At 46.9% G+C, this 25,996-nt stretch overlaps 1 protein-coding gene and 1 non-coding gene across 9 annotated transcripts in view; one reads left to right on the top strand and one right to left on the bottom strand.

Annotated features, from left to right (window-relative positions):
* The window catches only part of PPARD (peroxisome proliferator activated receptor delta), an 86,404-nt gene that overhangs the window by 1,616 nt on the left and 58,792 nt on the right, over positions 1 to 25,996 (top strand). For 5 of the 8 annotated variants that reach the window (XM_045390719.2, XM_005553225.4, XM_015449515.3 and 2 more), the window contains exon 2: positions 2,879 to 2,962. The exons of the other annotated variants lie outside the window; for them this stretch is intronic. The gene's annotated coding sequence lies outside the window, so the exon portion shown is untranslated. The remainder of the gene's footprint in view (positions 1 to 2,878; positions 2,963 to 25,996) is intronic. 8 annotated transcript variants of the gene reach the window in all.
* On the bottom strand, positions 7,297 to 7,431 carry LOC123573218 (small nucleolar RNA SNORA16B/SNORA16A family). The gene has a single exon (XR_006697948.1). It is a non-coding gene; the product is annotated as a small nucleolar RNA SNORA16B/SNORA16A family (small nucleolar RNA).

Genomic DNA, 25,996 nt, shown 5'->3' with positions numbered 1-25,996 from the left:
GTCTCTTCTCCCTCTTTTTTCTTTGTTCTTTTCTGAATCTAGGGAATCCAAATTCTCCCTCTTTTTCCCTGGGAGCTTAGTTTCCTCTGTATCCAAGAGGAAGGGCAACCCCAAAGTTCTGTTCCCTTCGCACAGGCATAGTATGAGGTATCAGATTGATAACTACCTGGGCAGGTTGTGGGGCCGCAGTAGTTAGACCTTGTCAGGAACTTGAGCAGACACGTCTGCTTCCAGTCACATAGATTGTCTTTTCTGGGACTTGAGAGCCCACCACCTTACATGTGTGTCTGGATGTTTAACCTTACCAGACAGAAAATTCTCTTCATATCCTTCAGTTTGAGCTCCTTTATTTGGTGTTGGTTCTCTAAAGAAATATTCAAGAAATAACATATCCTTTGTTTCTACCCAGTCTGATCTTGGAGGATTCTGAAAACATGACCCACTCTCATGTTTAGAGATGAAGGCTCATTGTTTCACCTGGCCCCAGGTTTCTAGGGCTCCTCTTTTCATAATTGTGCTGTCTTTGAGCCAGATTGGACACAGGAGTTGGCAACCTTTAGGAGCTGTGGTGGAGAGCCAAAGGAACCAGCTTGACCAGACTTTAAAGTTTTGTAATCCTCTTGTGCACTGTTTTCTGTGAAAGCAGTAGGATTGTGGATGGCCTGTCATTGAGCCAGTCCCCTCTCCACTGACCCCAAGACCCCCTTTGCAGCACTTGCAAGGATTTGGGCAGACTGGACCAGAGGATTTCCATGTTCCTGTGAATAGCATCTCTCCAGGGTTTTAGTGAATCATTCTAAAGGGGTAGAGGTCAAGTGTTGGACAGATTTTTAGTCTAGTCTCTGGCTCTCAAGGACTCCTCCTTACTCTTTTGAGCAGTTTGTTACTCCTGGCCGCGCTTACCCCTTAGTAGTGCTCTCTGCTGTGGTGACAGGTGAGAGATTTGAGAACAGGTCAAGGCCAGTCCTTGTGGAGCAGCTTGGGCACCAGCAGCCCCAGCTGGATAGCTTCTTGCAGTTTGTCCACCATCGTTTTCTGAGAAGGTAGTCATGATTGTCAATTACCAAATTCCTTCCCATTCAGTGATTTTTGCAGAGTCTGGGTCTGGATTTTGTTTCCTTCTTTCTTTTGTGACACAAGGTTTTGTTCTGTTGCCCAGACTGGAGTGCAGTGGTGCTATCATAGTGCATTGTAACCTCGAACTCCTGGGCTCGGGAATCTTCCTGCCTCAGCCTCCAGAGTAGCGGGGACTATGGGTGTACGCCACCATACTCAGCTAATTAAAAAACAATTTTTTAGTAAAGACAGGCTCTCACAATGTCTCAAACTCCTGACCTCAAGCAGTCCTCCCCACCTTGGCCTCCCAGAGCACTGAGATTACACGGACTGCTCGTTCGGCTGCCTTTCTCTGCCTCTTCATCATGGCCTTCTTGTGTAATATACGCCTTAACCCATTCAGGAAGAATTGCTCCTCCTCAGCCTTTCAACCCCACCCGTGGTCCCTTAGACCCCTTCCCTTAGGGCCTGGTAAGAGGATAGAGTGTAGGGTACTGGCCTAGGAAGCCATTAGGCCTCTGCTTTGGGCCTACAGCTGTCCTGACTGTTGTGCAAGATGTGTTCAGGGCCTGCTGATTCTGGCACATCCTGGAGTAGTGCAGCTCCTCTCTCTCAGGAGTTGGACCTGTCACTTTTTTTTTTTTTGAGACAGAGTCTCGCTCTGTCGCCCAGGCTGGAGTGTAGTGGCATGATCTCGGCTCACTGCAAGCTCTGCCTCCCGGGTTCACGCCATTCTCCTGCCTCAGCCTCCCGAGTAGCTGGGACTACAGGTGCCCGCCACCACGCCCGGCTAGTTTTTTGTATTTTTTAGTAGAGACGGAGTTTCACCGTGTTAGCCAGGATGGTCTCGATCTCCTGACCTCGTGATCTGCCCACCTTGGCCTCCCAACATGCTGGGATTACAGGCGTGAGCCACCGCAACCACCCTGGATCTGTCAGTTTAAGGGCTTCAGCTGTATCCTGTCCCTGAGGCCCAGCTCCCTGAGTGCTCCCTGCAGGCTGGGAAGCTGAACAGTGGTGCCTTCCTCCAGTGCCTCTGAAGGGCCTGGAAATTGCAGGACCCAGCTCCACTGCTCAGCATTGCCCACGCTGGAAACGTTCTCTTCCTCCCTACCCAGGTCTCTGTGGGCTTTGTCCATTCTGCCAGGCCCTTGCTTAGCCCTGTGCCCGACGCCATTGTCTATGCCATGTTGTCCCAGATTACCTAGTAGCTGCTTCTTGAGATGGTTTGGTGTCCCTGAGCATTTTTCTCTGCCTTTGGAGCCAGGGGGAGGGGCTGCTTGCAACAGCTGGATTCCGGGATGTCAGAGGAGCCCTTGGAACTTACCTTGAGCCTGGCAGGGAGAACATGGCCCCTTGCATCAGGTTTCAGACATATGGTTCTTCTTCCTTGGCAGAAGGCTCCTAGCCTTCATAACTCAGCAGGCTGGTGATTGGGATGTGACTCCACTTCATTCTCCAGGGGCTTTGGTGAAGGAATCAACTATGACTCAGGACATCTTCATTTATGAGCTGCTACCCATGGGGGGTATTGGGCACCAGCTCCTTTCTTACCTTGCCTGCTCCTTCTGCCCCGACCTGATAAAATCAGCAAAGCCAGTGTCTGCGTGCTTGGGAGCGAGCAGACTCCTTCCAGGATTGGGGAAATATTTGCTGACTCAGGCTCAGAATCACATCTCAGGGTGGTGTGTAAGGGACAGACGAGGAACCAGATTACCTTGGGAGCACTCTTTGAGTTATGGTGGGTATAACTTATTAGAGTTGCTTTTAGGGCCCCTGGCATTTCTCAGCTAAAGCTGTTGGGGTTTTTTCTATCCTGCAGTGTTGTACAGTGTTTTGGGCATGCACATGATACTCACACAGTGGCTTCTGCTCACCAACAGATGAAGACAGATGCACCAATGAGGTAATCCCATTTTCTTTACTCAGGAGTCCCTGATCACCACTGACACAGGATCCAGATTTAAGATCTTGACCTTGAAGATGAAATAATTTCACTAGGGCTTATTCCCAGATTCCAGGTTCCTGTCACAGCATCTGGTACCAGTTGCTCATGCGTAGTATAGACATTTATTAAGTAATTATTGAATGTCTGTGGTTTACATAGTTTTTTCAGGAGCATGGAGATTCCCACCTTTGGGCCCATTAAAAGATAAACTCCACAGGGCAGGGAGTTATTTTGCTGCCTGTTGTGTCTAGGATAGTGCCTGGCACAGAGGAGATAATAAATATTTGTTGAATGAATAAATGAATGGACTTTCATCTTTGCCCATATGGGTACCTAGGGTGCCAGACTACAAAGATGGTGTCCATCACTCTCTTATTTAGGGAGCAAATATATACATTTTTTTGTTTGTTTGTTCATTTTTTGAGATGAAGTCATGTTCTTGTCCCCCAGGCTGGAGTACAATGGCGCGATCTTGGCTCACTGCAACCTCCTTCTGGGTTCAAGCACTTCTCCTGCCTCACCCTCCCGAGTAGCTGGGACTACAGGTGCCTGCCACCATGCCTGGCTAATTTTTGTATTTTTAGTAGAGATGGGGTTTCACCATATTGGCCAGGCTGGTCTGGAACTCCTGACCTCAGGTGATCCGCCCACCTCAGCCTCCCAAAGTACAGGGATTACAGGCGTAAGCCACCGCACTCGGCCTTTTTTTTTTTTTTTTTGAGATGGAGTTTTGCTCTTGTTGCACAGGCTGGAGTGCAATGGCATGATCTTGGCTCACTGCAACCTCCACCTCTCAGGTTCAAGCGATTCTCCTGCCTCAGCTTCCTGAGTAGCTGAGATTACCGACATGTACCACCATATCCGGCTAATTTTTGTATTTTTAGTAGAGATGGGGTTTCACCATGTTGGCCAGGCTGGTCTCAAACTCCTGATGTTGGGTGATCCACCCGCCTCAGCCTCCCAGAGTGCTGGGATTACAGATGGGAGCCACTGCACCCAGCTGGGAACAAATATTTTTGAGTGCCAACTATGTGCCTGGCACTTGGAAAATGATAGTAGTAAACAACAGATCCAGTCGCTGCCTCATGGGTCTGTGGTTTGCTGGTATATATGCGAGCTGACCATAACACACAGAATTGTTTCTTCCATCTCTGCAGGGGTAGGAGGTTCTCACCAAGAGTCTGAACAATGCTCTGGGTTTCCCATTGCTGTTTCTATGTTCTCAGGATGCCTGGCAGGTTTTATAAACTCTCAAAGTGGAGCTCCAGGGAATACAATGTTCATTGTCCTCTTTGGAAGGCTGGGTTGTGGGTCCCTGCTGGGGGCCGGGGAAACGTGGGCCTCCTGCCTGCTTTGTTTTAATCTCTGAAGTTCAGTGGTTCCAGTAGCTGTTTGTGGGCTTCACTTCCCCTTCTCTGCCTTTAACACCCTGCAGGTTTTCCTGTTGTCAGACAGGGTGGTGAGTCCCTGTGTCTCTCTGTCCGTAGGGGTCAGGTTGTTTGCAGATCTTTCAGGAAGGTCCTGGGTGGGGTGGCCCTCCTGCTTTCAAACCCATACCAAGTGCTTTCCTCTGAAGGGAATGTAAGGGAAGAAGAAGCAAGGAGTTTCAGAGGCTTCTGAGGTTCCCCAAGAGGGAAGAGGTCGAAGTACCCCTTGAGCAGGGAGAGCTACTGAGTTGAACTGATTTGCTTTGTCATTTGCTTTAGCAGCAGCTAGGCTCAGTGGCAGCAATTGTACATGCATTTCCAGGGGTCAGTTGTCCAGTTCATCCCTGAACCTTGAGCTCTCAGTCACAGGTAGGAGCTTTGCCTTGCCTTGCCTCCCGTCCCCTTCCCTCCCCTCCCCTGCCCTGCCCTCCCCTCTTGATGGAGTATTGCTATATCACCTAGGTCCAGGGGTGTGTCCAGTCCTTTGGCATCCCTGGGCCACATTGGAAGAATAATTATTATCTTGGGCTACACATAAAATACACTAACACTAACAATAGCTAATGAGCTAAAAATAAAAATGGCAAAAGAATCTCATGTTTTAAGAAAGTTTACGTTATTTGTGTTGGGCTGCATGCAGTCATGGGCTGTGGGTTGGATAAACTTGGCCTACCTAGGCAGGCCTCTCACCACAGCCTCCCGAGTAGCTGGGACTACAGGTACACACCACCGTGCCTGACTAGTTTTTTTTTTTCAATGGGTACATAGTAGTAGGTGTGTATATTTATGAGGGTACATGAGATGGTTTGTTTTTGTTTTTTTTTTTTTTGAGACGGAGTCTCACTCTGTTGCCCAGGCTGGAGTGCAGTGGCCAGAGCTCAGCTCACTGCAAGCTCCGCCTCCCGCGTTTACACCATTCTCCTGCCTCAGCCTCCCGAGTAGCTGGGACTACAGGCGCCCGCCACCTCACCCAGCTAGTTTTTTGTATTTTTTAGTAGAGACGGAGTTTCACCGTGTTAGCCAGGATGGTCTCAATCTCCTGACCTCGTGATCCGCCCGTCTCGGCCTCCCAAAGTGCTGGGATTATAGGCTTGAGCCACCGCGCCCAGCCCTTTTTTTTTTTTTTTTTTTAATTTTTGTTTTTGAGACACAGATTCACTCTGTCACCCAGGCTAGAATGCAGTGGCCTGATTTCAGCTCATTGTGACCTTCGCCTCCTGGGTTCAAGCCATTCTTGTGCCTTAACCTCCTGAATAGCTGGGATTACAGATATATGCCACCATGCCCAGCTAATTTTTGTATTATTGGTAGAGATGGGGTTTCACCATGTTGGCCAGGCTGGTCTTGAACTCCTGACCTCAGGTGAGCCACCTGCCTTGACCTCCCAAAGTCCTGGGATTACAGGCGTGAGCCACTGCGCCCGGCCCATTAGATGTTTTGATATAGGCGCGCAATGTGAAATAAGCACATCCGGAAGAATGGTGTATCCATCCCCTCAAGCATTTATCTATTGAGTTGCAAACAATTCAATTACACTCATTAAGTTATTTAAAAATGTATAGTTATTGGCCGGGCGCGGTGGCTCAAGCCTGTAATCCCAGCACTTTGGGAGGCCGAGGCGGGCGGATCACGAGGTCAGGAGATCGAGACCATCCTGGCTAGCACGGTGAAACCCCGTCTCTACTAAAAATACAAAAAGAAATTAGCCGGGCGTGGTGGCGGGCGCCTGTAGTCCCAGCTACTCCGGAGGCTGAGGCAGGAGAATGGCGTGAACCCGGGAGGTGGAGCTTGCAGTGAGCCGAGATCGCGCCACTGCACTCCAGTCTGGGCGACAGAGCGAGACTCCGTCTCAAAAAAAAAAAAAAAAAAAAAAAAAAAAAAAAATGTATAGTTATTATTGACTATAGTCACCCTGCTGTGCTATCAAATTGTAGGTGTTACTCATTCTTTCTGTATTTGTTTTGTACCCATTAACCATCTGCACCTACTCCTGCAGCTCCTCACTACTTCCCAGCCTCTGGTAACCATCCTTCTACTCTCTGTGTCCGTGAGTTCTATTGTTTTGATTTTTAGATCCCACAAATAAGAACATGCAATATTGGTTTTTCTGTTCCTGCCTTATTTCATTTAGCATAATGACCTTCAGTTTCATCTATGTTGTTGCAGATGACTGGATCTCATCCTTTTTTATAGCTGATAGTACTCCATTGTGTATATGTACTACATACTCATTTGTTGATAGACACTTAGGTCACTTCCAAGTCTTAGCTATTGTAAACAGTGCTGTAGCAAACAGGAGTGCAGATCTCTTCAGTATACCAATTTCCTTTCTTCTGGGTATATACCCAGCAGTGGGATTGCTGGATCATATGGTGGCTCGCGGTTTTTTGAGGAACCTTCAAACTGTTCTCCATAGTGGTTGTACTAATTTACATTCCTACCAACAGTGTATAAGGATTCCCTTTTCTCTACATTCTCACTAGAATGTGTTATTGCCTGTCTTTTGGATATAAGCCATTTCAAATGTATTTATTTAGAGATGGCATCTGGCTCTGTCACCCAGGCCTGAGTGCAGTGGCATGATCTTGGCTCACTGCAATCTCTGCCTCCTGGGTTCAGGTGATTCTCGTGCCCCAGCCACCCAAGGAGCTGGGATTTATAGGCATGCACCACCACACCTTGCTAATTGTATTTTTAGTAGAGATGGCGTTTCACCATGTTGGCTAGACTGGTCTCGAACTCCTGACCTCAGGTGATCTCCCTGCCTCAGCTTCCCAAAGTGCTAGGATTACAAGCATAAGCCACTGCAGCACGCCTGGCCTATTTTTTTTTTTTTTTTTTTTTAGTTTTTTAATTTTACAATGGAACTGTATCTTCCCAAAATGTTGCAGATGAGTTACAAGAAACAGAATGACAACTATCAAGGAAAACTGTCACTCTGGGCTCCTCTTTGACCACAGCAGCTATGTAGAAACCACTGCAGCTTTGACAAGGGCCACTGATATAAGCTGTTTTAACTGGGGTGAGATGACATCTCATTGTAGTTTTGTTTTGTTTTGTTTTGTTTTGAGATAGAGTCTTGCTCTGTTGCCCAGGCTGGAGTATAGTGGCGCCATCTTGGCTCACTGCAACCTCTGCCTCCCAGATTCAAGCAATTCTCCTGCCTCACTCAGCCTCCCAAGTAGCTGGGACTCTAGGTGCCTGCCACCACGCCCGATTAATTTTTGCATTTTTAGTAGAGACAGGGTTTTCCCATGTTGGCCAGGCTGTTCTCAAACTCCCGACCTCAGGTGATCCACCCACCTCAGCCTCCCAAAGTTCTGGGGTTACAGATGTGAGCCACCGTGCCCGGCCTCATTGTAGATTTGATTTCCATTTCTCTGATGATGAGTGATACTGAGCACCTTTACATATGCCTGCTTGCCATTTGTATGTCTTTCTTTTTTTTTTTTTTTTTTTTTGAGAGGGAATCTTGCTCTTGTAGCCCAGGCTGGAGTGCAATGGCACAATCTCGGCTCACTGAAACCTCTGCCTCCCAAGTTCAAGTGATTCTCCTGCCTCAGCCTCCTGAGTAGCTCGGATTACAGGCGCCCGCCACCATGCCCAGCTAATTTTTGTATTTTTAGTAGAGACGGGGTTTTGCCATGTTGGCCAGGCTGGTCTCGAACTCCTGACCTCAAGTGATCTGCCTACCTTGGGCTCCCAAAGTGTTGGGATCACAGACATGAGCCACCACACCCAGCCTGTATGTCTTCTTTTGAAAAATGTCTGTTAAAATCTTTTGCCCATCCTTTTATCAAATTATTAGTTTTTTTCCTATAGAGTTGTTTGAGCTCCTTATATATTCTTGTTATTCACCCCTTGTCAAATGGGTAGTTTGCAAATATTTTCTCTCATCCTGTGGGTTGTCTCTTCACTTTGTTGATTGTTTCCTCTGCTGTGCAGAAGCTGTTTAATATGATGTGATCCCATTTGACCATTTTTGCTTTGGTTGCCTGTGCTTGCGGGGTATTGCTCAATAAATTTTTGCCCAGACCAGTGTCCTGGAGATTTTCTCGTATGTTTTCTTGTAGTAGTTTCATGGTTTAAAGTCTTAGATTTAAGTCTTTATTTTGATTTGGTTTTTGTATATGGCAAGAGATAGGGGTCTAGTTTCATTCTTCTCCATGTGAATATCCAGTTTTCCGAGCACCATTTATTGAAGAGACTGTCTTTTCCTCAGTGTATGTTCTTGGCACCTTTGTCAAAAGTGAGTTCACTGTAGGTGTGTGGATTTGTTTCTGAGTTCTCTATTCTGTTCCATTGGTCTATGCATCATTTTTTTTTTTTTTTTCTGAGATGGAGTCTCTTGCTCTGTTGCCCAGGCTGGAGTGCAATGGCACGATCGATGTTGGCTCACTTCAACCTCTGCCTCCCGGGTTCAAGCAATTCTCCTGCCTCAGCCTCCCAAGTAGCTGGGATTACGGCATGTGTCACCACGCCTGGCTAATTTTTTGTGTTTTTAGTAGAGGTGGGGTTTCACCATGGTAGTCAGGCTGGTCTCAACCTCAGGATCACCTGACTTCAGGTGATCCGCCCACCTCGGTCTCCCAAAGGGCTGGGATTACAGGCATGAACCACCATGCCTAGACAAAAGATGGCTTATTTTGAACTCAACTTTAGAATATTATAAAACAGTATTCTCAAACTTTTTGGCCTCAATATCCCTTTAGATTCTTTTTTTTTTTTTTTTGAGACGGAGTCTCACTCTGTCACCCAGGCTGGAGTGCAGTGGCACAATCTCGGCTCCCTGCAAGCCCCGCCTCCCGGGTTCACGCCATTCTCCTGCGTCAGCCTCCTGAGTAGCTGGCACTACAGGTGCCCACCACCACGCCTAGCTAATTTTTTTGTATTTTTAGTAGAGACAGGGTTTCACCATGTTAGCCAGGATGGTCTTAATCTCCTGACCTCGTGATCTGCCCACCTGGGCCTCCTAAAGTGCTGGGATTACAGGCGTGAGCCACCATGCCTGGCCCCTTTAGATTCTTAAAAATTATTGAAGACCCCAAGGGCTTATGTTTACCATGTTTGAAGTTGTAATAGGCTGGGCGCGGTGGCTCACACCTGTAATCCCAGCACTTTGAGAGGCCGAGGCTGGTGAATCACTTGAGTCCAGGAATTTAAGATCAGCCTGGGCAACATGGTGAGACCTGTCTGTACAAAAAATACACAGATTTGCTGGATGTGGTGGCATGTACCTGTAATCCCAGCTACTCAGGAGACTGAAGTGGAAAGATTGCTGGAGCCTGGGAGGGGGAGGTTGCAGTGAGCCAAGATTGCACTACTGCACTTAGCCTGGGTGACAGAGCAAGACCCTGTCTTAAAAAAAAAAAAAAAAAGGAAGAAATTAAAACAGGAATTTTTAGAAGTTACTAATTTAAAAAATCATTTAATAAATGCACTACATGCAATCATAAATGACTTTTTAATTAAAATAACTATTTTTCAAAACAAAGCAATTATTGAAGGGAGTGATGTTGTTTTACATTTTTGCCAGTCTTTTTTTGTGCCTGATTTAATAAAAGACAGCTGAATTCTTACTTCTGCTTCTATATTCAATCTCTTGTGGTATGTTGTTTTGTTTGAAAGACATGATGAAAAATCTGGCCTTACACAGATACGTGATTGAGAAAGGGAGGAGTATTTTAATAGCCTTTGCAGATCATGTGGGTATTCTTCTATTCTTCTTTGATACTATACTAAACTCAACAAATAGTAGTTTCTTAAAGGTTAGTTGCAACATGGAGTTGAAACCTTACCAATAGACTTTTCATACTTCGTGCTGTTAAAATCCGTTGGTCTATCTTGCACTTTGCATGATCTTTTTCTTTGAATTGGTCATTGGGAAATATTGTTTCACTATACAGATCTTCCAAATGTTGACACATTTTATTTTACAGTATCAAAAAATCATATTCGTTAATATTACCAATGACCTCATTTTTTTTTTTTTTTTTTTGAGACGGAGTCTCACGCTGTTGCCCAGGCTGGAGTGCAGTGGCATGATCTCGGCTCACTGCAAGCTCCGCCTCCCGGGTTCCCGCCATTCTCCTGCCTCAGCCTCCTGAGTAGCTGGGACTACAGGCGCCCGCCACCGCGCCCGGCTAATTTTTTGTATTTTTAGTAGAGACGGGGTTTCACTGTGGTCTCGATCTCCTGACCTTGTGATCCGCCCGCCTCGGCCTCCCAAAGTGCTGGGATTACAGGCTTGAGCCACCGCGCCCGGCCAACCATTTTTAAAAAGTCTTTGAGTATTGGGAAGCTGTCAGGCTCACAGTGGTCAATACATGTTTTCCAAATTTGAATTTTCTCTTGAAAGCTTGATTTTTATCATTGGTAACATACTGTTAGTTCCTTTGTTTGATTTTATTTGAGATAAGATCTCCCTCAGTCACCCAGACTGGAGTGCAGTGGTGCAGTCATAGCTCACTTGCAGCTTCCAACTTCTGGGCTCAAGCAATCCTCCTGCCTCAGCCTCCAGAGTAGCTAGGACTACAGATATGTGCTACCACGCCCAGCTCATTTTAAAATTTTTTGTAAAGATGGTGTCTTGTGATCTCGCTACATTGACTAGGCTGGTCTTGAATTCCTGGCCTCAAGTGATCCGTCTGCCTCAGCCTCCCAAACTGCTGAGATTATAGGCATGAGCCGCCACACCTAGCCTTTTTTTTTTTTTTTTTTTTTTGAGACTGGATCTCACTCTTGCCCAGGCTGGAGTGCAGTGGCACAATCTTGGCTCACTGTATTTGGCCTTGACTTTCAGGCTCAAGTGATCCTTTCACCTCAGTCTCCCAAGTAACTAAGACTACGTGTATGCACCATCATGCCCACCTCATTTTTTAACTTTTTGTAGAGATCAGGTCTCCCTATGTTGTCCAGGCTGGTCTCAAACTCCTGAGCTCAAGCCATTCATTCCTGCCTTGGCCTCCCAAAGTGCTGGGATTAAAGGCATGAGCCACTGTGCCCAGACAGTTCTTTTTCTTCTTCTTTTTTTTTTTTTTTTTTTTGAGATGAAGTCTCACTCTGTTGTCCAGACCAGAGTGCAGTGGTGTGATCTCGGCTCACTGCAACCTCTGCCTCAGAGGTTTTGAAGCAAGGAGTGATGGTGTTAATATTACAAAAAGGTAGATTAGGAATGGAGATAGAGTGGATAGGTAGAGGACTGCAGTAGTCTAAGTGTAAGGAAATTCTTCCTCACATTAAATCTGAGTTCCTCTGGTTGCCATTTAAATGCATTGATTTTGATATTTCAGCCACACAGATTAAACACCCAGAGCCAGGGTGGAGTAACCCATCCCTACCCCATATCCATTTAGGGCTGTTGATGCACAGGAGAGATTAAAAGAGTTCACAAACTTTAGAAGGCAACTAAATTTAGGTTTTATTGTCAAAGCACATAAAAAGTTAAGCATAAATTATTCAAAAATAAAAAGCAAGAAAGGTGAAACTTCATTTAACACCACTAACCATGTTTCAAATACACTTCAGTTTCAGTATTATAGAAGCAAGGTGTAGAGCAAGAAGGAACAGGGAGGACAGATTAGAGAATGGTAGGAAGAGGGACAAAGGTAGGGGAAGAGAGGAGTCAGGAGGGGCACACAGCAGAATGAATTTGAGGGAGGAGGTCAGATTGGAGCAACTACTTGAAGCTGAGAGAAGGCTCTGTATGGGGCTAACATGTTAGCAAAGAGCTGGTGCCTTCTGTGTTTCCCTGGGGCACCGGCTTCTGGGTTTTAGCATCTGGTATCCTCACCCTTTTTAAAATACAGTCCCCAACTTATGATGGGGCTATACTAAAAGGTATCTTTTCAGTGATGTAAAAGCGATACACATTCAGCAGAAGCCCCATCCTTTAGAACTCATACAACCATTCTTTTTTTTTTTTTTTTTTTTTTTTTTTTTGAGACGTCGTCTCATTCTTGCCTGGGGTTGCAGTGCAGTGGTGCGATCTCAGCTCACAGCAACCTCTGCTTCCCGGGTTCAAGCGATTCTCCTGCCTCAGCCTCCTGAGTAGCCGGGACTACAGGCGACTGCCACCAGGCCTGGCTAATTTTTGTATTTTAGTAGAGATAGGATTTCACCATGTTGGCCAGGCTGGTTTCTAACTCCTGACCAGGTGATCTGGCCACCTCGGCTTCCCACAGTGCTGATTACAGGCGTGAGCCACCATGCCCCGGCTCTCATATGACCATTCTGTTTTTTCACTTTCAGTACAGTATTCAATTACATGAGATTTTCAAAATTATAAGATAAGCTCAGTGTTAGATGATGTTGCCTGTAGGCTAATGGAAATGTTCTGGCACATTTGCAGTAGGCTAGGCTAAGCTATGGTGTTCGGTAGGTTATGTATATTATGTGCGTTTTTGACTTGTGACATTTTCGACATATGATGGGTTTGCCCTTATCGTAAGTTGAGGAACATTTGTAGCCCTTTCATTGTCTGTGAAGAGGCCTGAGTGGGTTTTGTGCTGGAGATCTAGGTATGACTCAGCTCCAGTGTTGACTGGCCTTCTAACCATGGGCTTGTGACTGAATGTCCTGAGCCTTCATTTTCTTCCTTGTGAGAATTAAAATGAACCTCAGGAAATGGTGGTTTGTCCCCTTTCTGTCAAGCTGGGTTCTGAGGGGGTGAGCCCAGGTAGAAGTGACTTCTGAACCAGCCCATATTTACAGGCTCGGGCATAGGAAGCCCAGCCTCAGCCTGGGAGCCTCGTCTTCCATTAAACAGCTCCTGGCGTTTAGGGGAGTGCGTCGCAGCACCGCTTTTTTTCATTTAAGTCCTGTCTTCCAGCCAGGCGCAGTGAATCACTTGAGGCCAGGAGTTTGAGACCAGCCTGGCCATCGTGGGGAAACCCCATCTATACTAAAAATACAAAAATTATCTGGGTGCGGTGGCGCATACCTGTAGTCCCAGCACACCAGAGTTCAAGACCAGCCTGGGCAACAATGGCGAAACCCCGTCTCTACAAAAAATACAAAAATTATCCAGGCGTGGTGGTACATGCCTGTAGTCCCTGCTCCTTGGGGAGCTGAGGCAGGAGAATCACTCAAGCCGAGGAGTTGAGGCTGCAGTGAGCCATGTTTGCGCCACTCTACTCCAGCCTGGGTGACAGAGTAAGACCCTGTCTCAAAAAAAAAAAAAGAAAAAAGAAAAAAGCCCTATCTTTCTTTTTTTCTTATATAATTTTTTAAAAATCAGAATCACAATGGATTCAGAGAGACTCCCCCCAGAAATTATTTTACTCCTGACTTCTACCCAGCCTCATCGTCACCTCAGCAGCTCTCCTGAGAACGTTACTAAGTTCTCCACAGCTGATGGCAGCTCAGCTTGGAAAGAGTTCTTTCTCTTCTAGGACAATGCTGAAGGGAGGTTCCCAAGTGGTGTGGGAAAACTGCTTCATGCTTAAGTTCACTTCCATATCATGATACTAAAAGGTATCTCACAGCTGATTTTCATTGCTTTCATTTGTGATCTGCTAGGACCACTTGATCCTTATCACTGCTTTTGGCACACCCCTCGTCCAAGAATTGTGATCGCAGAGACAGAGTTCCTTGCCACCAGTCCGGTGGAAGTACAAGCCAACTTTGCTCTCCAACTGGCAGCAGTAGCTGAGCAGGCCACCCTGCATTCTCTCCTCACAATCATGCTGTTCTCAAGTTTGTCAGAACCCAGAGCTCTACTCATTACCTCCTTTTCCAAACAAGCAAGCAAAGCATGCTCTTCCTTTGTTTCCCTTAATTGCCTAAAACATCTCCATGTTCATAGCTATTGAATCTCTTTGCCTTCTAGTTCCTGTTCCTCTGGTGTAGAATTTCTCAGCCCTAGCACTGTAAACATGTTGGGCTGGATAATCATCTCTTGTATGGGCAATTTGTGCATTGTAGGATGTTGAGCAGCATCCCTGGCTTCTACACACTAGGTGCCAGTGACACTCTTCTCCCCTCCCCAGCTGTAACACCCAAATGTCTGCGGACATTGTCAAATGTCCCCTAGGGGGCAACCCTGGTTGAGAGTCACTGCTCTATCATTTCTTCACTAAATATGCTGGTCAGCTGGGTCCACTGGCTAACCTCACACCAATAAACCTGGTAATAGAAGCATATTGTTCTTACATTAGAAGTTTACCCTCTTCATTCATCTCACTGGGCCCTTAAGGGCTTCGGGGAGGAGTGATGGGAAATGGTTCACAATTAACAGCATATTCCAGCTAAGTAAGAAAGCATACGATGTATGCACAACATAGGAGAGTGTCCACAATGTGCAGCTCTTTCCTGGAGCAGTTATGTTTCTCAGGGTGTGCTTCTCCAAGTCACTTCATGTCTGGTTAGAAGCCACCTTCCTGTAGCATCCAGAGGTGCCATGTAGCAGCCAGAGGTGCCATGTGTCCATATGTGCATCCAGGGTTGGTCACAGTGTGCAGATTGCCATTGACCTGCCCATTCCTAGAGTTTGACCTGGTGGTCATGGCACTCTGACCACATCAGTTTTCCTCTCCAAGCCCAGATGGGTTCTCAGAACCCTCCACCCCAAGCTGCAGTCATGAGATGCGGCACTTATCTGCCATCCTGATCTAGAGCTTGTTCATGTGGTCCAGACCATTTCTTGGCAGCCCCCACTCCTATGTAAAAGCCTTTAGGAAAGTGCAGAGATCCTGATGGATTCCCTTGACCCTCAGCACACATATCCTGGAATGTACTGCTCAGCAGTCCATCGGGGGCTTCAGGCTGGAGAAGAGAAAATTACCCTTCCCTTTCAAGGAGGTCCTCCGAGGGCCAGAATGCTCAGTTCCATAAAATTAACTCTCCACTGCCTACTTTTTTTTTTTTTTTTTTGAGTCAGAGTCTCACTCTGTTCCCCAGGCTGGAGCGCAGTGGTGTGATCTCGGCTTACTGCAACCTCCGCCTCCTGGGTTCAAGCCATTCTCCTACCTCAGCCTTCCGGTAGCTGGGATTACAGGCATGCGCTACCTTACCCGGCTAATTTTTGTATTTTAATAGAAATGGGGTTTCACTATCTTGGCCAGGCTGGCCTCAAACTCCTGACCTCCAGTAATCCACTTGCCTCAGACTCCCAAAGTGCTAGTGTTACAGGTGTGAGCCACCATGCCTGGCCTGCTGCCTATTTAAATAGCAAACAGTTATAGTTAAAGAAAGACCCTGGCCTGGGGACGCTGCCAAGGCTCCCAATCTGATGCTTCTTTCATGTAGACCAGGGATCTGAACTGTGTTTCTTCCAGACTTTTGGAGCTTGCTTCCTTGGTGGTAAGCTAAATAGTGGCCCCCAAAATATACCCCTTTATAACCCCTGTAACCTGTGAATATTATATGACATCATGGACTTTGCACGTGTGATTAAGGATCTGGAGATGAGGGGATTATCCTGGATTATCTGGGTGGGCCCCTGAATGCAATCCCAAGTGTCTTTATGAATGGGGGCCAGAGAGAGAATGGATACAGGAGAAGGAGGCAATGTGACTACTGCAGCAAGATGCTACACTGCTGGCTTTGGAGGTGGAAGAGAAGGCCAAAAATGCAACGAACATAGCTTTGGAAGCTGGAAAAGGCAAGGAAACTGTTTTCCCCTAGAACCTCTGGAGGAAGTGCAGCCCTGCCAACACATTGATTTTAGCCCAGTGAAACTAATTTTGAATTTCTGACCTCCAGAACTGTAAGAGAATAAATGTGTTTTGTTTTAAGTCGCTAAATTTTTGGTAATGTGGTAATTTGTTACAGTGCAATAGGAGACTAATATAAGGCTCATCTGCCTCCAGGTGCAGGTGGTGGCCTGGCTGATCCCTGTTCTTATTTTAAGGCGTCCCTCTCATGGCACAAGGAGAGCATAGGCCCAGCCTTTTCCTGAACCAGTATTTGAAACAGTCTGCACTTTGGGGGAACCTGTTGGGGAGTTCTTGGGAGCAAGAGAGAAAGCCTCATATGGTACCCGATCCTTGCTTTGGAACTCTCCCAGCACCTTCAGTTCTTTCAGACCAGTGAGGATGTAGGATTATTAAAATCTGATTCTAATTCCATCTTCCCCTCTCCTCTTCCATTTATTCGATAAATGTTTATTGTGTACCTCCTATGTGCTAGGCACTGGGGATGAAGGGATAAACAAAGCAGATAAAAAATCTCCTGCTCTCGTGGTAACTGAGGTGGGGGAAGGGAGGGAGTCAGCGTTAAGTCAATAGCATGTGAGATGGCTTCAGATGCTCTATAGAAAACTAAGCAGGAAGGAGAGTGTGGCAGTTTCACATAGAGGGCTGGGGAAGGTCTCACCACGAAGGTGACATTTAAGCGGAAGGAGAGTGAACTATTGTGGGAAGAATCTCGCAGGCAGAGGGAAACCAAGTTCCAAGGCCCTGTGGTGGAACACAGCTGAGGTGTTCAACGCATAGTGAGGAGGCCAGCGTGGCTGGACAGAGGGAGGGAGGGAGGAGACTAGGAAATGAAGTCAGAGACGAGATTGGTGGCCCTGAAGTGCCATAACAGCTTTTACTTTGCTTGGCATTTTGCCGCTTCCTTCTCCTCTCCTCCCCCTCACACAACCTCACGAGTTTTAGGCCCGTGTTCCTCAGTTCCTTTCCATGGGATATTTATCACATCATACTGAGGGACTACCAGCAGGCAAACATAGTCACTTAAAAATATTAGAAGAGGGGGAGAAAGCAGCCTCCTCTTTCTGAATGATGAAAGCAGTTCCACGTCAGTGTTGGCATGGCACTGTGTATCTAGCAGTGCAGGCTGGCCATTCACTGCGCAGTTCTGGGGAGTTTCTGAGAGGCTCCCTCCATGGCCGCCTTCAGCCCACGAGGAAGTCCAGACCCCCCGGCTCTCTGTTTCTTTCCATTTCACCCCTGTTGGTCTCCCCAGTGCGACTCCCACAGCTGACTTTTATCCCCACCTGTGTCTAATTGCCTTTCCATGGCAGAGCCGGTAGATAACCTGGTAACGATCTGAGTAGAATATGGCTTCCACATGTTGAATGCATTATGCTAATCACTACATATATCACTTTGATTCACACAACAACCCTAAGAGGTAGGAACCATTGTACCCCTTTTAGACATTAGGATACTGAGGCTCAGACTGGTTAGGAAAATGGTCTAAAGTTGCACAGCTAATGAATGGCAGAGCTGGGATTTGAAACCAAGTGATTAAAGCCCATGTCTTTGATCACTGCGTAGCAGGGACTTCTAGGAACGATGGCTGGCTGGATCTAATTGTTCCAGTTTGGAAAGTACCTGCTTGACTGGCCAGACTGCTGTTGGCTTCAGAAAATAGCAGTCTCTTGTTGGTCACTGAGCAGAGGCAAAATTTTGGCAGGCCTTAGGGCCTCCTGCAGAGTCTCATTCCAGGTCAGTGGACAGAGGAGGCCCTGAGAATAGTCGTGCATACTGGCTCCCTGGATCTGCTCCAAGATAGTAAGCAGCCCCTAGAACCACAAGAGACTGAACAGCCGAGCTGTGGGCCCGGCCTGTAGGGTGGAAGGAACTCTTAAGAGAAAAAAAACAATCTCTGCTGTGATTAATCAGCGGCTTCAGTCTGGTGAAGTGAAAAGAGAAAGAGAAGCTGGCCCAGATGTGCACGTAGGGAGAGAAATAAGGGAGGGAAATTGCCTTTATTCAGGTTCTCCCTTAGGCAGTCGTTACCCCACGGATGAGCTCGCCTTCCTTTTACACCATCCTGCAAGAGGTGGGTATGGGTAGTCCCATTTTACAGACAAGGTGTAGGATCAGAGAGGTTAAACAACTCGCCCAAGTCAAACAGCTAACAAGTGGTGGAACTGGAATTTGAGCCCTGTTCTTCTCAGTTCAGTAGCTCTGCTGTTCTTGCTGATGTCACCTCAGCCTCGGTAGTTATGCAAGTATTGCATCCACAGGCTTGTGAGCAGAGGCTGAAAGGGAGCCAGGGCTCTTGATACTTGCCCTCCCAACATGGGCCCTGCCTAAGCTAGCAGGACTCACTATACCCAAACCAGCAGTGGCATTATATTTTTCTCTTTTCTTGCACCTTACCATCCTTGATTTATTTTTAGAGAACCTTTTCTATTTGTGTTTCCGTTTCTTGGCTTGGATGCAGGGGCTGGGGTGCAGGAATGGCATTGGAAATCAGAAGAGGCAGGCGTAGATGGCATCTCACTGGTGGCCTTGGCTGGTCTCTGGGAACTGTGCCCATCTGCCTGCCCTGCTGGCTCCTCCTCAGGCCAGCTGTAGGCCCCAGGGATCATAGAGCTCGGGTAGCTAGAGGCTGGGAGGGCAGCCGAGAGAGAAACAGCCACACTTCTCATTTCTTTGGCTTCTCAGAGGGGAATGAGCTTCCTCCTGGAACACAGCAGGAAGTAGCTCACTGGCTGTTTCTCAGGGTTAGGTTACGAACTTCTAGGGAATATGGGGTAGTGCTTAAGAGCCAGACTCTGTGGGGCATGGGGGTGATAACTGTAGACCCTCCACCCCTGGGGATTCAATGAGCTCATACATGTAAAGGCACAGAGGAGGCACTCATTGAATGATTATTGTTTCATTACTGTCATTAGACCCTCAGCACCCAGCACCATAGGTGGATGCCAGTCATTATTGGTTGGACCAAACAACTTCAAGGCAGCTGGGCATGGTGGCTCACACTAGCAGTACCAGCACTTTGGAAAGCCAAGGTGGGAGGGTCACCTGAGGTCAGGCATTTGCGATCAGCCTGGGCAACATAGTGAGACCCAGTATGTATTTATTTAAAATTTTAAAATAATATTTAAAAAAAGAAAAAGAACTTCAATGTTATTTTTTTCTTCCTCTTCATCTGAACATTAGCTTGAGTAGGTATTAACTTGAGTCCAGTGATTGTCTGTGGAGCCCCCCAGGGTACTTCCCAGTGACAGCAGCCTAGAGTGTGCTCCTGCCAGCCCCTGCCTGGGCCCTGGAAAAGGCAGGGAGGTGCAGGAAGGAATCTTCTGATCTGAGGATGCCTGTAACCCCCACACCTTATGTTTACTTTTACACCTTGCTGAGGCTCTGGCTTTCGGGTGTGAGCTCTGGAGTGGTGCGGGTCTGTGTCCCATGGCGGCAGGTGGTTCTGGGTGTTGGGCATGAGGTGATGGAGGAAGGGCTTGCCACTTGCAAGCTGTTTATCTAACTAGTGACAAACAGTGGATGACACCTTTAGAAAACTGTATTTGGGAGGTTTGAAATTAATCAGATGCCACCAATGGCTAGGATTGTAGGAACTGGGGAACTGACTTTTTTTAGAATGTGGGACTGGCACTTAGGCATAAGTTTTCATGCATGTGGTTTTTAATTTAGTTAAAAATGTTTTAGTTATATAAATAATGCTCATTTGTTATAGGTTATTAGAAAATACAGATAAGCACTGAGAAGAAAAAAGTAATATATAATCACACATAAGTGGCTGCTTTGATATATGTTTTTTTTTAACCTGGGTTCTTTTCAAATTGTGTATACCTAGTTATTTTTTCTGTCTTTCAAAATGGGATACTGTTTAACATTTACTTTTGTGACTTGCCTTTCCCATTTTTCAGGTGGTTTCGTGGTGTCTGCTTGTCCTCCGACCTCCCCTCCCACTTGTGGGAAAGGCATTTGGCCTGGAGGGAGGCACTTGGGAAGAACTGTCTGGTTGTTTCTTGATGTTATTGCCAAACGTGCAGAGGGTAGAGAGGTGCACCAGGTCTTACTCTGCCTCTCCCCATCTGTGTATCTCCCTCTGTCCCTGTCCAGCACCCCATCTGCTCTGCCTACTCACCACTCCTGCCTTTTTTTTTTTTTCCCTTCCATACAAATCCAGAAAAGGATACCACCTCCAGTCTGAAGGTTTCTTTCTATGGCTTTTAGGGATGAATCTCTCAGGAGCTTAGAAAAAAAGGTGCACAGACAGTAGATAGGAAGGGTAATGCCAGGGCTGGGGGTGGGGGTCTTGGGAAGAGCAACTGAGAGGAGGGCCTGGGTCCCTGGCTCTATCTTGAGTCAGTGAGAAGAAGCTGCTTGGATGATAGGTTGGGGCAGGGCAGGCAGCAGGTGATTGCAGGGACCTTTCTGAAACAGCAAGCAAGCTGGCCAGGAAGAGACCTGGAGAATAAGGGGCCCAGATAGGGGCCAGACATAGGGGTGAAGAAAATGTGTCTCAGTGGCACCTGCTTCTCCACCCTGGCCCCACTCTTTCCATGATCTTTCCAGAGATTCTCTCTCTTTCTGCCTGATCTGCTTCCCTCACCTGGTAGTGCCCAGGCCAGTAGTTGAACACATCGGGTATATCTGGCTACTGTGCTCTACTGACACCTGTGTGGCAGCAGCTGCACAACTTCTTGGCACCTCCCTGGGCAATAGGCAGGGATCCAAGCATAGAGGAAGATGTTCCACGCATCAGTAGCTCAGATTCCATTCTAGAAAAGCATTGCAAAGCAAGGGAGAAAATTGAAGATGAGGTATTTTGTGAGGAACAAGCTATGCCTCCCTGTCACTTCTTACAGAATAAAATGGGGTCTCTGGCAGTAGGCAAGGAGAAGGCCTCTCTGAATCCTAAGGGTAAGTGGGAGTTGGCTTCTCAGGTCTTTTCTGGGCCACTTTGGCCTGCACACAGGTTGAGCTAGGAATTCATGCTTAAAAGCAGGCAGATTTCCATAAGCTGTGCGTTCCTGTAGGCCTGCCTGGATCATACCTGTTCTCCTGTGATCACAGGCCTGGTGAGACCCGCTGACAGGGCAGGATAGCTTCCTGTGCGTCCCCTCAAAGCCTGCGCCACCCCCTCTCCCTTCACCGCTCCCGAGCTATAATTAAGTTCCCATGTGAAACCGTATCCCTCAGCTGACACACGCTTGTTACCACAGCCCTGGCCATTGGACGGCTCATCTGGGGTGACTTCTGGGGCTGGTGCCTCGGCCTCCAGACGCTGTCCAGTAGGTCTGAGTAGGTGGTGTGGACCCACCAGGAAAGGGTGGATCCAGTGAGGCGGGGGCCAGGCCTTGCCCAAGAGTCAGAAAGTGGGAAGTCACAGGGGAGATGAAGGGCGAGTGAGCAGCTAGAAAGTGCCAGGGGACACAAAGATGGGGGAGACAGACTGGCAGCCTTTCGGGGCTGGAGGGCATAGACAGGGAGAAACTTCCAAATCACTGAGCCACAGGCAGAATGTGAGCAGTTTATTTTATTTTGTATTCTACATATTTTTATAGCATAAAATTAAGATATATTTCACATAACCAAATTCACCACTTTAAAGTATGCACTTTGCTGGTTTTTATATATTAATTGTATTTTATATATTATATTAAATTAATATATGTTATATTAACTGTTTTAAATATTTTATTAACTGTGTTGTTTATATATTAACTGTGTTATATTAACCACTAATTCCAGGACACTTCTGTCACCTAAACAACCCTTTACCTATCAGCAGTTACTCCATCCCCTGGCTGCTAATCTATTTCCTTTCTCTATGGCTTTCCCTATCCTGGACATTTCATATGAATGGAATTATATAATATGTAGCCTTTTGTGTCTGAATAATTTCACTTAGCATGTTTTCGAGGTTATCCATATTGTAGCATATAATAGTATTTTATTCCTTTTTGTGACTGAGTATTCCGTCGTGTGTATATATTCCATTTTATTTATTGGTAAGTTGGTGGACATTTGGGTTGTTTCCATTTTTTGACTGCTGTGAACGTTCATGTACAAGCTTTTGTGTGGACATATGCTTTAGGTTCTCTTGGGAATATGCTTAGTGAAATTGCTGGGTCATGTAGTATTCCATGTTTAACTTTTTTTTTTTTTTTTTAGACAGTATCTTGCTGTGTCGCCCAGGCTGGAGTGCAGTGGTGCGTTCTTGGCTCACTGCAACCTCGGCCTCCCTGGTTCAGGCAATTTCCCTGCCTCAGCCACCTGAGTAGCTGGGATTACAGGTGCATGCCACCACACCTGGCTAATTTTTTTTTGTATTTTCAGTAGATACAAGGTTTCACCATGTTGGCCAGACTGGTCTTGAACTCCTGACCTCAGGCGGTCTCCCCGCCTTGGCTTCCCAAGTGTTACTTTTTTTTTTTTTTTTTTTTTTGGAGATGGGGTCTCACTCTGTCGTCAGGCTGGAGTGCAGTGGCACGATTTTACCTCACTGTAACCTCTGCCTCCTGGGATCAAGCGATTCTTCTGCCTCAGCCTCCTGAGTAGCTGGGATTACAGGTGCGTGCCACCACGCCTGGCTAATTTTTTGTATTTTTAGTAGAGATGGGGTTTCACTGTGTTAGCCAGGATGGTCTCGATCTCCTGACCTTGTGATCCGCCCGCCTTGGCCTGCCAAAGTGCTGGGATTACAGGCGTAAGCCACCGCACCCGGCCCCAAGTGTTACTCTTTAGGCAGACACCTGTCTGCTGTACTCACTGGTCTGCACCTTGCTTCACTTATTGTATCTTGGCCATCTTTGCATACCAGACCTGTAGAACTTCCTTATTCTTTTTTTTTTTTTTTTTTTTTTGAGATGGAATCTCACTGTGTTGCCCAGGCTGGAGTGCAGTGGCACGATCTCAGCTCACTGCAAGCTCTGCCTCCCGGGTTCACGCCGTTCTCCTGCCTCAGCCTCCCGATTAGCTGGGACTACAGGTGCCTGCCACCACACGCAGCTAACTTTTTTTTTTTGTATTTTTAGTAGAGTTGGGGTTTCACCGTGTTAGCCAGGATGGTCTCGATCTCCTGACCTCATGATCCACCTGCCTCAGCCTCCCAAAGTCCGAAAGTGCTGGGATTACAGGCGTGAGCCACCGCGCCCGGCCCCTCATTCTTTTTTTTTTTTTTTTAACAGTTGCCTCATCCATTGTATGGTTTTTTTAAGGACAGATTCTTGCTCTGTCACCCAGGCTGGAGTGCAGTGGCACAATCTCGGCTCACTGCAACCTCCCCCTCCTGGGTTCAAGCAATTCTCCTGCCTCAGCCTCCTGAGTAGCTGGGATTACAGACACATGCCACCATGCCCAGCTGATTTTTGTATTCTTAGTAGACACAGGGTTTCACTTTGTTGGCCAGGCTGGTCCTGAACTCCTGACCTCAAATGATTTGCCCATCTCGGCCTCCCAAAGTGCTGGGATTACAGGCGTGAGTCACCATGCACGGCCTGGATGTGCCATTCTCTTATTCATTGATGAATGTGCAGGTGATTTCCAGTCTTTTTTGGCAATGAATAACCTTGTCATTTTGCACACAGATAAACAGATTGACAGTGCTTCTGTGTGATAGGTGCAGTGATGGAGTGGACACTGGAGAACTGGGAAAGGCTTCTAGAGGATACTTAAGAAAGGCTCAGGGTGAGTGAGCACTAGTATCTGAGCGGGCCTTGCAGCCCTGGCAGAATTTCAGCAGGCTGAGATGTTGTAGGAAGGGTGAATATGACTAAAGAAAAGAACAACAGCTGAGGTGTGACAGGGGAAATGAAGAGTATTAGTTATCGATTCCTGCATAACAAATTACCCCAAAACTTAGTGGCTTAAAACTAATTTGCAGTTTCTCTGAGTTAGGAGAGATTTACACAAAGATGTGAATACCAGAAGGTGAGGATTGTTGCCAGCCATTTTAAATGGCTGACTCTAATAGCAAGTTGCAGTAAGGATAGGATTGGCCAAGGCAGCAGATGGAGCCATGATTGTGTACAATCTTACATACGTAGCTGAGAGGTTCTCAGAGATTGATCTGAGAACAGTGGGAGCCATGGAAGGTCTTTGAGCAGGAGAATAATGTGATAGCTGCCATACAGGACAATTAATCTGATAGCATTTACACTAGAGGGGTCAAAATGGAGAGAGATACACAGGCAGAGGCCTAGATTAGGAGATGGCTATAGTAGTGCAGGTGAGAAATTCCTGGCCTGTAGTACTAAATACTTTTTTTTTTTTTTTTTAAGACAATCTCACTCTGTCACCCAGGCTGGAGTGCAGTGGCGTGATCACAGCTCACTGCAACCTCTGTCTCCCGGGTTCAAGCAATTCTAGTGCCTCAGCCTCCTTCGTGGCTGTGACTAAAGGCGTGTACCACCATGCCTGGCTAATTTTTGTGTTTTTAGTAGAGGTGGGGTTTCGCCATGTTGGCCAGGCTGGTCTTGAACTCTTGGCCTCAAGTAATCCACCCACCTTGGCCTCCCAAAGTGCTAGGATTATGGGCGTAAGCCATTGCATCCGGTCTGTGCTAAATACTTTAGCTGCATAATCTCTGTCTTCGAAATGACCACAAAAAGAAGGTATTACTGATTTATAATAATATGCATATGGTCTTGCATATGGCCATACTTATGACTTGCATATGGTCATACAGGTAGTAGGTTGCAGAGCAGCACTCAGGCCTGCCTGGCTTTGATGGCCGTGCCTTTTCGTGGCACTGGAAGTGGAAAGGTGGGGGTGACTGGGGGGATGAGGTTTTGTCCATTCCCTGGATGCTGAAAGGAAGTGGAGGCATGTAAGAGGTTGACTCTTTGAACCTGGATGGCTGGGACAAAGATAACACTGTAACAGGAAGGAGAGAGGCCAGAGGGAACACTGGTGTGGTGGGAGAAGGTGAGTTATTTGGGAACGTGGGGCATTTGTTGGCAGGGTCCTTCCCAGTTACAGGGTGAGTATAAATAGTTCCTGTCCTTTGTATATGAAGAGGTACCCTGGCCCAAAAAGACTCTAAATGTGGAGAAAGGATATGGTGGTGTGGTGGTGGTTTGAACATTGGGTTTGCAGAAATAGTGACGGTAACTGGCACTGGTCTGCACTTTAGACTTTCACAGCCCATTCACTTCTTTTGAGACTCACACAACCCTGTTCAGGTTATCATCATTCCATATCTGATTGATGAGGAAACCAAGGCTCAGAAAAATCCATTTGCTCAAGGAGAAACAGTGTTTCAGTTACCTAATGCTGTGTAACAAATCACCTGCGAAACTCAGTAGTTTAAAACAACCACCATTTATCCTTTCTCTTGATTGTGTGAATTGGGCCCAGCTGCTTGGTTCTGCCCCACATGATGTCAGCCGCGCTTGCCCATTTGTCTGTGTTTAGCTGCACTGTAATGTCCAAAGCCGCTTCTCTTTGCATGTCCTCTTATCCTTCAAGAGTCTATCCTGAACTTCTTGCAGCATGGCATCTGGGGGCCAAGACGGTGGAAGGCAGTCCTGTTGAGGCCTGGGCTCACGTCCCAGAGCATCACCTCAATCATGTTCTATTGGTCAGAGCTGTACTGGGCCAGCCCAGATTCCAGGGTGGGAACTAGACTCCACCTCTTGATGGAAAGAGTGGCAAAAGGTTTGTAGCCATCTTTAATCCACAGACAGCCGCTAGTGGATACTGGATTTGAACCCAGATCTGTGTGACTCAGACTCAGGGTTCTTCTGCTACTCTATACTGCCTTAATTTCTGCTTCTGGCTCCTTGGGAGTTGCAAAGCTTGCTGGCTCTTCTGTGTGGTTGGAGAGGGCTGATTTTTCTTGTGGTCTCCCACAGTGGAAGTTGTACTAGTCATCCCCCTTTTCACAGTTTAGCATGCAAGATCACTGTGTCTTAGGG

The sequence above is a fragment of the Macaca fascicularis genome, chromosome 4 (assembly GCF_037993035.2).
Source record: "Macaca fascicularis isolate 582-1 chromosome 4, T2T-MFA8v1.1".
Lineage (NCBI taxonomy): Eukaryota > Metazoa > Chordata > Mammalia > Primates > Cercopithecidae > Macaca > Macaca fascicularis.
This window is presented reverse-complemented; position numbering and strand designations above follow the sequence as displayed.